At 47.9% G+C, this 8,810-nt stretch overlaps 1 long non-coding RNA gene across 1 annotated transcript; it reads left to right on the top strand.

Moving 5' to 3' along the window:
• Window positions 1–220: 220 nt before the first annotated feature.
• On the top strand, window positions 221–7,072 carry LOC121167097. Its single transcript, XR_005885544.1, has 5 exons — window positions 221–337; window positions 2,132–2,297; window positions 3,069–3,199; window positions 6,720–6,842; window positions 6,884–7,072. It is a non-coding gene; the product is annotated as an uncharacterized LOC121167097 (long non-coding RNA).
• The last annotated feature ends 1,738 nt before the right edge of the window (window positions 7,073–8,810 follow it).

Below are 8,810 nucleotides of genomic sequence, written 5' to 3' on the forward strand. Positions count from 1 at the left end.
AGCGGGCGCCACCCCATGTAGACGGAACCTGCACACGGGACCGCGTCCAGAACGATGGCGCTGCATCCTCTGGCTGGGAAAGGGTGAGGAAGACAGCGCGATGTCAGTGATCACTCTGCCGGAGACTGGCGTGTGCTCCTGGAACAGGAGGGGAAGGAGCTGCCTGGACGAGCCGGCCGTGTGTGCTGGCTGTGCAGCCACAGGCTCCCGGCGAGGTGCACTGCGAGGTGTGTGAAACCACATGCTGGCTCTGGCGCTGAGAGCCCCAGCTGGAGATGAGCACATCGACAGCACTGCCCGGTTCCCTGAGGACTCTGCGAAGTGCAGTGCTGGTTTAGTAAGTGATGTCCTGTTTCCCGCATGGGGCTGCTGGCTTCCTACTCCTGCTCTGAGTGTCCAGTTCACAGGAGATCCGGGGGCAGTGAATTCTAGGAGGGGGATTGTGGCCCTGGGTGATGGTGTCCTGATGTGTGATGGGAAGTAGCTGCTATGCATTCCTGCTTGCACCTTACTTGCTCTGTGCTGTTCTTTCTTTGGCCACATTCAAGATCTTCTCTTCAAGTTTAGATTACGGTAACTTGGTCATGATTTATCCTGAACAGTTTTTTTTTTTTTTTTTTGAGTTTTTGAGCAAGTTGAAGGTGTAAATGAGGCTTTTCACAAAATGCAGGGAGAGTTTCACGTTGTTTCTAAGCCCATATTTTCTATTCCCTTTTCCTCCATAATCCAGCTGTGCTGGCTTGCATGGAAAATTGTCACGGAAGGTTTTAAGTCTCTTTCCATTTCTCATCGCCCAGCACAGATTTGAAAATACCTATGATCTCTTAGGATGACATTACTTCCTTTAGCTGTTCTGTATCTGTTCTGAAGCATCTCCGTGGGTTTCCTTTAGCGGCTGGGATTGTGGTGCAGTGTCTTAGGCCCCTGCCTACAATGTTGAAATCCCATGTGAGTATAAGTTCCAGTCCTGCTTGTTCCACTTCTGATCTCTCTCTCTACTAATGAAAAAGGGACATTGTGGCAGATGGCCCCAGTGCTTAGGTTCTCCTCCATGGGAGAACGTGTTGGAGTCTCCTGGTTTTTGCCTGTCCCTGTTCTCAGCCGTTAGGACCCATTCAGGGGTGAACAGTGGAGCGGGGCATCTCTGTCCTTATTTCCTTGTGACGATTTCTTTACTTTATTGGAGAGGCAGTTACAGGCAGAGAGGGAGAGGCTGAGAGTCTGCCCTGTGCTAGTTCACTCCTTAAATGGCCCTAATAACAAAGGCCACCCAGGGCAAAGCAGGATCCAGGAATGCATGCAGCGGCCCGAGGACTCGGGACATCTTATGTAGCTTTTTCAGGCACAACATCAGGGAGCTGGATGGGAAGTGGAGTAGACTAGCTTAAACACTGGAGACTGTATAAGATCCTTGTGCTTTGGAAGGAGCAGAAGAAGGCCCAGGTGCTTGCAGCCACCTGTGTGGGAGACCTGCGTGGTGCTCCACGTTCCTGGGGCGGCCCTGGCTGGGCCCTGGCTGGGCCCTGGCTGCTGCACTCCTGGAGAGGAGTGGATCAGCTGACAGGAGATCTGGCTGTCCTGCTCTGTAACTCTGCCTTTCAAAAACTAAAGAAATCCTTTAAAAGTGAAATAGGAAGCCAGGATTCGAATTGGCACTGTGGTCATATGTGACAGCTTGACCTGTTACACCGCAACACTAGCCCAAGTGCCTTTTTCAATACACACATGCGTTAATTTACACCATGATGTCTTCAGCGGCCTCTGTGTGTTTGAGACAGATTATCATCTTTATTATTTTTTTTAATTCTGGCATCCTTTAGCCCTTACTATTTTTCTTAAAAAGAATACCTCATTTTTCATATCGACTTTGGGTTGATGTATGCAGCTGAAGAGATTTCTTGGTGTAGAGTTCAGTCCTGAGTTGAGGCATTGTTGTCACTTTCCTTCTGCTTGAGGCTTACCATCTGTCTGGGGCTGTGATGCATTGTTCTGAGAGATAACCCTGTGCAGTGCAGTTTCCTTTTTTATATTTACTCATTTGAAAGGTTGTTGTTTACTTTCCTTTTTAATTTACTCACTTGAAAGACACACACACATACACAGATATATTCCACCTGTTGTTTTAGTGCAGGTGCCCGCATGGTCAGGGGTGCGTCAGGCTGAAGCCCAGCTTCTAGAGCTCCATCCAGGACCACAGCTGCTTGAGCTGCTGGCTGCCAAGGTGCACATCACCAGGAAGCCAGAATTGAGCCTAGATTGAAGTCCAGGCACTTCCAACATGTGGTGTTGGCACCCAGGTAACACCCTAACTCATACTGTAAATACCTGCCCCTACGCTTTGATCTAACTGTATTTTCTCCCCAGTATCCAGTGCCCTTCTGTCACCTTTCCCTCAACACACTTAGTTACTTTTAGTAATCATCATTGTAATTTCTGATGAGCTTCTAAAAACGCCTCCTATGCACTAAAGGAACCCTTCAGAATTTGCCTTTTTGTACCTGGCTTAGCATCCTGGGCAGAGTGATCACCAGATCCATGTCTTTTCCAGCAGATGCTAAGATCTGATTCTTGTAACTGAGTACTATTCCACCGTGTATTTGTAACCTTTTCCTTCATCCATTCACCTGTCGATGGAGACCTGGCTTGCTTCCCTCCCCTGGCTGCTGTGCACGATGCTCCAGTGAGTCCTGGAGGACAGGGATCTGGGGTGCTGCTTTCCTCTTTCTCAGTTATGCACAGAGGAGATGGCATTGAAGCTTTTAGAGCAAGCTGACGCTGCTCTCACTGGTGTGTTCTTTGTAGCTCTATCACCATCACATGAGGATTCCCTCCTCCCCACAGCTCTACTAGTGTGTATGTAATGATTCTGATAACATCTTTCCCAGATAAAGTGAGATGACCAACTTTGTTTTTTACCATGACCCTGGTCACTAGTGATAAGTTTTGCACGTTTGTTGGCACTAGTATTTGAAAATATCCCGGTTGGATTCTTTGTTTAGTTCTTAATGGAGTTCTTGTATTAGTAGTTTTTTTGCTAATTCCTATGTGTTCTATGAATTCCTTCACAGGTGAATGGTTTCCAAGCATTGTAAGAGTTCAAGAAAAATCTTGTGAGACTCCAAGGATGGTGAAATGATTTTTATTTAACATGCAGTTGGGCGCCCAGCTCTTGGAATGAACAGCAAGTAAATTGAACAAAGTAAGCATGAACTGTAAATAGCAAGTATCTATGGGAAAATCAATACCTACATGATATAAATACATAATGGGGGTTATTTTCTGATATTGATCAGTTAAAAATTAACAGTGTTTATAGTGCAAAATCCCAGGATTCCAATCCTATCACCTGTAGACAGTAAACAGCATGCCTCGAAGGTAACTGTCCTTCCTGGGAATTCTAAAAACCCCAAGATCATTCCTATCTCCTGTTTGCTTCCTGGTGTTTCAGAATCAGGGTTTTTCCCATGACAGGATGTAGGTGTTTCTTAGGAGGTTGCAGAGTTCCAGGAATACATTCACCTTGCCAATTATTCTGTCCTTTCCTCTTTGTTGTGAATTACAAGGCATAAACATATTAACGCTGTAGTGATGTTACGTCATTGCTTGGTATCATTGGGTCTGTTCTTGCACACTAAGCAGATACAATGCAAAAAGGCATTATGTAAGTATGATCAAAATAATAATTCCTACTCTCCCGTAAATTAGCCATTGGTAAAAAGGAACAGAGAACATATGTTCATTAAAACTAGGTACCTGGAACCTTGTGTAACTTCCCTGAGAATGGATCCAATTTCTCATTCCAGTTCTAACTATTGACCAGAAACATTTTCCTGGCACATAAATGCTGTCTTGCGCTATCCCAAGGTAACGAAGATTGATTCCAACGAACGGGAATACCACAATAGGGGGTATATTCCCAGTCACACTTTAATGAAAGTCTTTGATTGATAGGTTGTAGTTGATCTTCCAAAAGCAACATGGTCAATTCCAAATTGCTGGGTTCTGCATACAAGTGCTTGCTCTGATTGATGTGATGCACAAGCAGGGAGCTGGATGGGAAGTGGAGCTGCCGGGATTAGAACCGGCGCCCATGTGGGATCCTGGCACATTCAAGGCAAGGACTTTAGCCGCTAGGCCACGCCGCCAGGCCCACATATATGGACTCTTAAAACATTTAAAGACTGTGTGGAAAAACAAATTAATGTTAGTGCTAGAATTTAAGCAAGGGTGGAAAGAACACCTAGTACTGGGAACCAAACCTGATATCTATTCCTATATAGGAACTGCCTGCTTTTTCTTGGTGGTAAATGGAAAGAAACCACTTTGGTTAGCAACCTGTCCTTGCCAAATCTCACGTGCTTTGAGTGCCGTTACTAATTTCCACAGATGATTTTGTTTAGGCTGCTGAAGGATTTCAGGAGCTGGAGGATACCACCCTGCTGCTTGCAAGGTGATAGAAGCTGGGCTGCTTAGTCCCATTTGAAGGGAATCACTGTGGGCCTCCTGCTGCAGACTTAGAGCACAGTGACTTGTGCACTTGTCACACGGCTATCCTCAACACATCCTCAATGTATCCAATGACATGACTAAGGCTTTCCTGCACATATGTAAGTATATATATATCTATCTATATCTATGTATATGTATATATATATATATATATATACATATGTCTCGAGTGAGTCTAGTTAAGAATATGACAATAAAATCCAGTGGCTTGGATAGAAACAGCTGCGGTTCCTTGCTGCTGGTTAAGAGCCATCAGCCATGATTGCGGATATGCATGGAAACAGTGTTCCCCATATCCTATGCAGCTGGGTATGCCATCGAACCTGTCTCATAAGTGTCATTTAATATCATCCCCTCCTCTGCAGGCTTAAGAGGTCCCCTAAGATCCTAAGGATCTCACAAGTAAATAATGTAAGTTATACTAGAACTGTGACATTGACCCAGGTTACTGGTCTGCTAACCAGTGGATGAGGAATGTAAGTCCAACAAATGCAATTACTTGCCCGGGAGGAGGTTGTCATGGTAATAGCTAGCATCACCAACAGAAGTGTTTCTGTGTTAAAAGATTGTCCTGTTTTCTTGTGCTAGTTTGGCACCAACTTCTCTTACTCCTTTTAGTGGACCCCAGAAAGGCAGCTTAGGAAGTCACTGGTGCAGATAAGGACAAATGTCGCGTTCCAGCAGTGGCGCCATCTAGTGGGGAGCCAACATTCTGCGTTGTCTGTAATGGTAGGAGCAAAACCTCCCCCCAAACCTGACAGTCCCCTTTCCCATTCCTTACTTCCTGGTACTTGTTCCATCATGTGAAGATGGAGTGTGCCAATATTTGTCTATTTTGCAACTTCCATCTTCATATCGATGTAAAGGTTTGTTTTTTAAAGATTTATTTAGTTTTCTTGAAAAGTCAGATGTGCAGAGAGGAGGAGGGACAGAGAGGAAGATCCTGCAATGACTCACTCCCCTAGTGACCACAGCGGCCGGTGCTGTGTCGATCTGAAGCCAGGAGAGAGAAACCTCCTCCAGGTCTCCCATGCGGGTGCAGTTTCCCAAGGCTTTGGGCCATGCTTGACTGCTTTCCCAGGCCACAAGCAGGGAGCTGGATGGGAAGCAGGGCCACTAGGATCAGAACTGGCGACCGTATGGGATTCTGGTGCGTGCAAGGCGTGGAGCTTAACCACTACGCTATCTCGCTGGGGCCAATTTATGGATTATAAAGGAAAAATATGTTATCATTAGCTTTTATTTGTGACTACCACTATTTTCCCTTTTTTTTTTAATATTTATTTTTATTTTTATTACAAGGCCAGATATACAGAGAGGAGGAGAGACAGAGAGGAAGATCCTCCGGTGATGATTCACTCCCCAAGTGAGTGCAACGGCCAGTGCTGCGCTGATCTGGAGTCAGGAGCCAGGAACCTCCTGCAGGTCTGCTACAGGGAGCAGGGTCCCAAGGCTTTGGGCCAGACTTCCCACCCAGGCCACAAGCAGGGAGCTGGATGGGAAGTGTAGCTGCCGGGATTAGAACCTGTGTTCTCATGGGATGGATCCCGGCGCATTCAAAGTGAGGGCTTTAGCCACTAGGCCACCGCACCTGTCACTGTTGTCTGTCTTAGCTGATCAATATCAATACTAATATCTGTCGAAAAAATTAATAAGTGTAGAATATCATTCGTACATGTGAAATGGCACACTGTTACACACAAAATTAAATTTTCAGAATCTGCAAGGATTGAGAGGTAGATATCGTTTCAGAGACAGCACTACCACAATATCTTTAAACCCAGAGATAATTCAGTGCTTGAGACAAATGCCAGACATTATGTGCTGGAGCAGGAGCAATGCAGGCTTCTGTCTCAAAAGATAAACTTCTGGTTAATAAGCCTAATCCAGTTCTCATGCTTCGAAACACGTTCACGGGATTTGCATTCATTTTAAAGGCCATCTAAATGCAGCACTTTGCCTCCAAAAGCATTGACTTTAGTAGTGATTCTGTAGGAAGATGAACTTTTGTCATAGAGAATCAGGCCACGGTGCCTAGTTGCGTATGTTGAAGTGTTCCTCTCCCACTGCTGTTGAGCTTTTGTAGATACTGATGCATGAAAATAATCTGACGGTGCCTGAGTCAATGAAGGCAGCCTGTTTTCATCAAATGTCAGTTTTGGGTTGCAGCCATAATAACTTGAATTTCCACATTTTCCTGTGTCTGTCAGGAGGAGTCTGCTCAATGAAATGCCCAGTCCAAAGGCTGTGATGGATGTAGGGACTGCTGCAAGACCAGACTGTGAGCATCACAGAGAGTGTGAACAGCTGCAAGGAGCCTGTGACCCGGCAAGGTGTGACGACTGTGGAGCCACCCGGCCTGTGACTGGGCAAGGTGTGATGACTGTGGAGCCACCCAGCCTGCAACCAGAGCATGGTGGGACGACTGTGGAGCCACCCAGCCTGTGACTGGGCAAGGTGTGACGACTGTGGAGCCACACAGCCTGCGACCAGAGCACGGTGGGATGACTGTGGAGCCACCCAGCCTGTGATCAGAGCATGGTGGGACGACTGTGGAGCCACCCGGCCTTCGACCAGAGCATGGCGGGACGACTGTGGAGCCACCCAGCCTGTGATCAGAGCATGGCGGGACGACTGTGGAGCCACCCAGCCTGCGATCAGAGCATGGCGGGACGACTGTGGAGCCACCCAGCCTGCGATCAGAGCATGGCGGGACGACTGTGGAGCCACCCAGCCTGCGATCAGAGCATGGTGGGACGACTGTGGAGCCACCCAGCCTGCGATCAGAGCATGGCGTGATGACTGTGGAGCCACCCAGCCTGCGATCAGAGCATGGCGGGACGACTGTGGAGCCACCCAGCCTGCGATCAGAGCATGGCGGGACGACTGTGGAGCCACCCAGCCTGCAACCAGAGCATGGTGGGACGACTGTGGAGCCACCCAGCCTGCGATCAGAGCATGGCGGGATGACTGTGGAGCCACCCAGCCTGCGATCAGAGCATGGCGGGACGACTGTGGAGCCACCCGGCCTGCGATCACAGCATGGTGGGACGACTGTGGAGCCACCCAGCCTGCAACCAGAGCATGGTGGGATGACTGTGGAGCCACCCGGCCTGCAACCAGAGCATGGTGGGATGACTGTGGAGCCACCCGGCCTGCAAACAAAGCATGGTGAGACGACTGTGGAGCCACCTGGCCTGTGACCGGGCAAGGTGTGACGACTGTGGAGCCACCCAGCCTGCCCATGGGAAGTCTTTGTACACAGGTCAGTGCATGGTGCTTCAGATCTACTATTCCAGATTCAGTCTTTAAGTCCCAGTGAGAAATAATCTATTCCAAGCTTTGGCATGCTCATTGATCTGAAAGCATTTATTTTGCATCACTGAGTCACAAAGGCTCCCATGTACATAGCATGCTTTTTGTCTGTTAAGTGTTATTATATCAGATGGTCATAACTGAGAGCTAAAAGTGTGAACGTCTGATTGAGGGTCGCAGTTCTCAAGCGCCCAAGATGCGATCTGAACTAACACATCCTCATTGTGTAGTCCCAAGTTGTTTTGCACCATCACATGCCAGCTAATTAAAACAAAGAGGCTCTGGATGTGGTTTACCAGTTGGAACTCTAGTTCTTAGTGTCAAGTCTCCATTATCTGAGACACCAAGGCCGTCACGGCAGAGGGAGCTCCCGGATAGAACATTGTTAGTAAGGAAGAGTCTCTGGAGGAAATAGTTAGGCTTGCTGCTTGCGCCGGAGAAAACACTCTGTTCACTGCACGGGAAAGAGACACAATGTCTGCTCAGCTTGAACATCTGAAGTTGGAAGACAGGGCGGCTCCATCAGCATGTTGCTAGGGTTCCTTGTTTAGGAGAAATGTTGGGACCACTCCTAAACTGACTGGGGTATGGCAGGACTTCATAGAGTGAGATGTGCTCCCAGGACGGGCTGCGGAGCTGCGTCAGGCCTGGGGAGATGCTGGGCTTCCCGCGTGATGTGCTCCCAGGACGGGCTGTGGAGCTGCGTCAGTCCTGGGGAGATGCTGGGCTTCCTGTGTGATGTGCTCCCAGGACGGGCTGTGGAGATGCGTCAGGTCTTGCTGCAGAAGCTTCCTTTCCTTATACCTTGCTCATACCCTTAGACTGATTTCTCTCTTACCTAGAATTGTGTATACAATTTCATAAATAAGTGTGTCCGGTTATGCCAGGTTCCTGTTTGATTTATTTGAGAGACAGACACGTGAGAGAGAGCCCCTGTGTGCTGCCCCACACCCCAAATGCTCAAAGTAGCCAAGGCTGAGTGAAGA

Source organism: Ochotona curzoniae, unplaced genomic scaffold, assembly GCF_017591425.1.
Source record: "Ochotona curzoniae isolate NIBS_2020 unplaced genomic scaffold, NIBS_Ocur_1.0 patch324, whole genome shotgun sequence".
In the NCBI taxonomy this organism is placed as follows: domain Eukaryota; kingdom Metazoa; phylum Chordata; class Mammalia; order Lagomorpha; family Ochotonidae; genus Ochotona; species Ochotona curzoniae.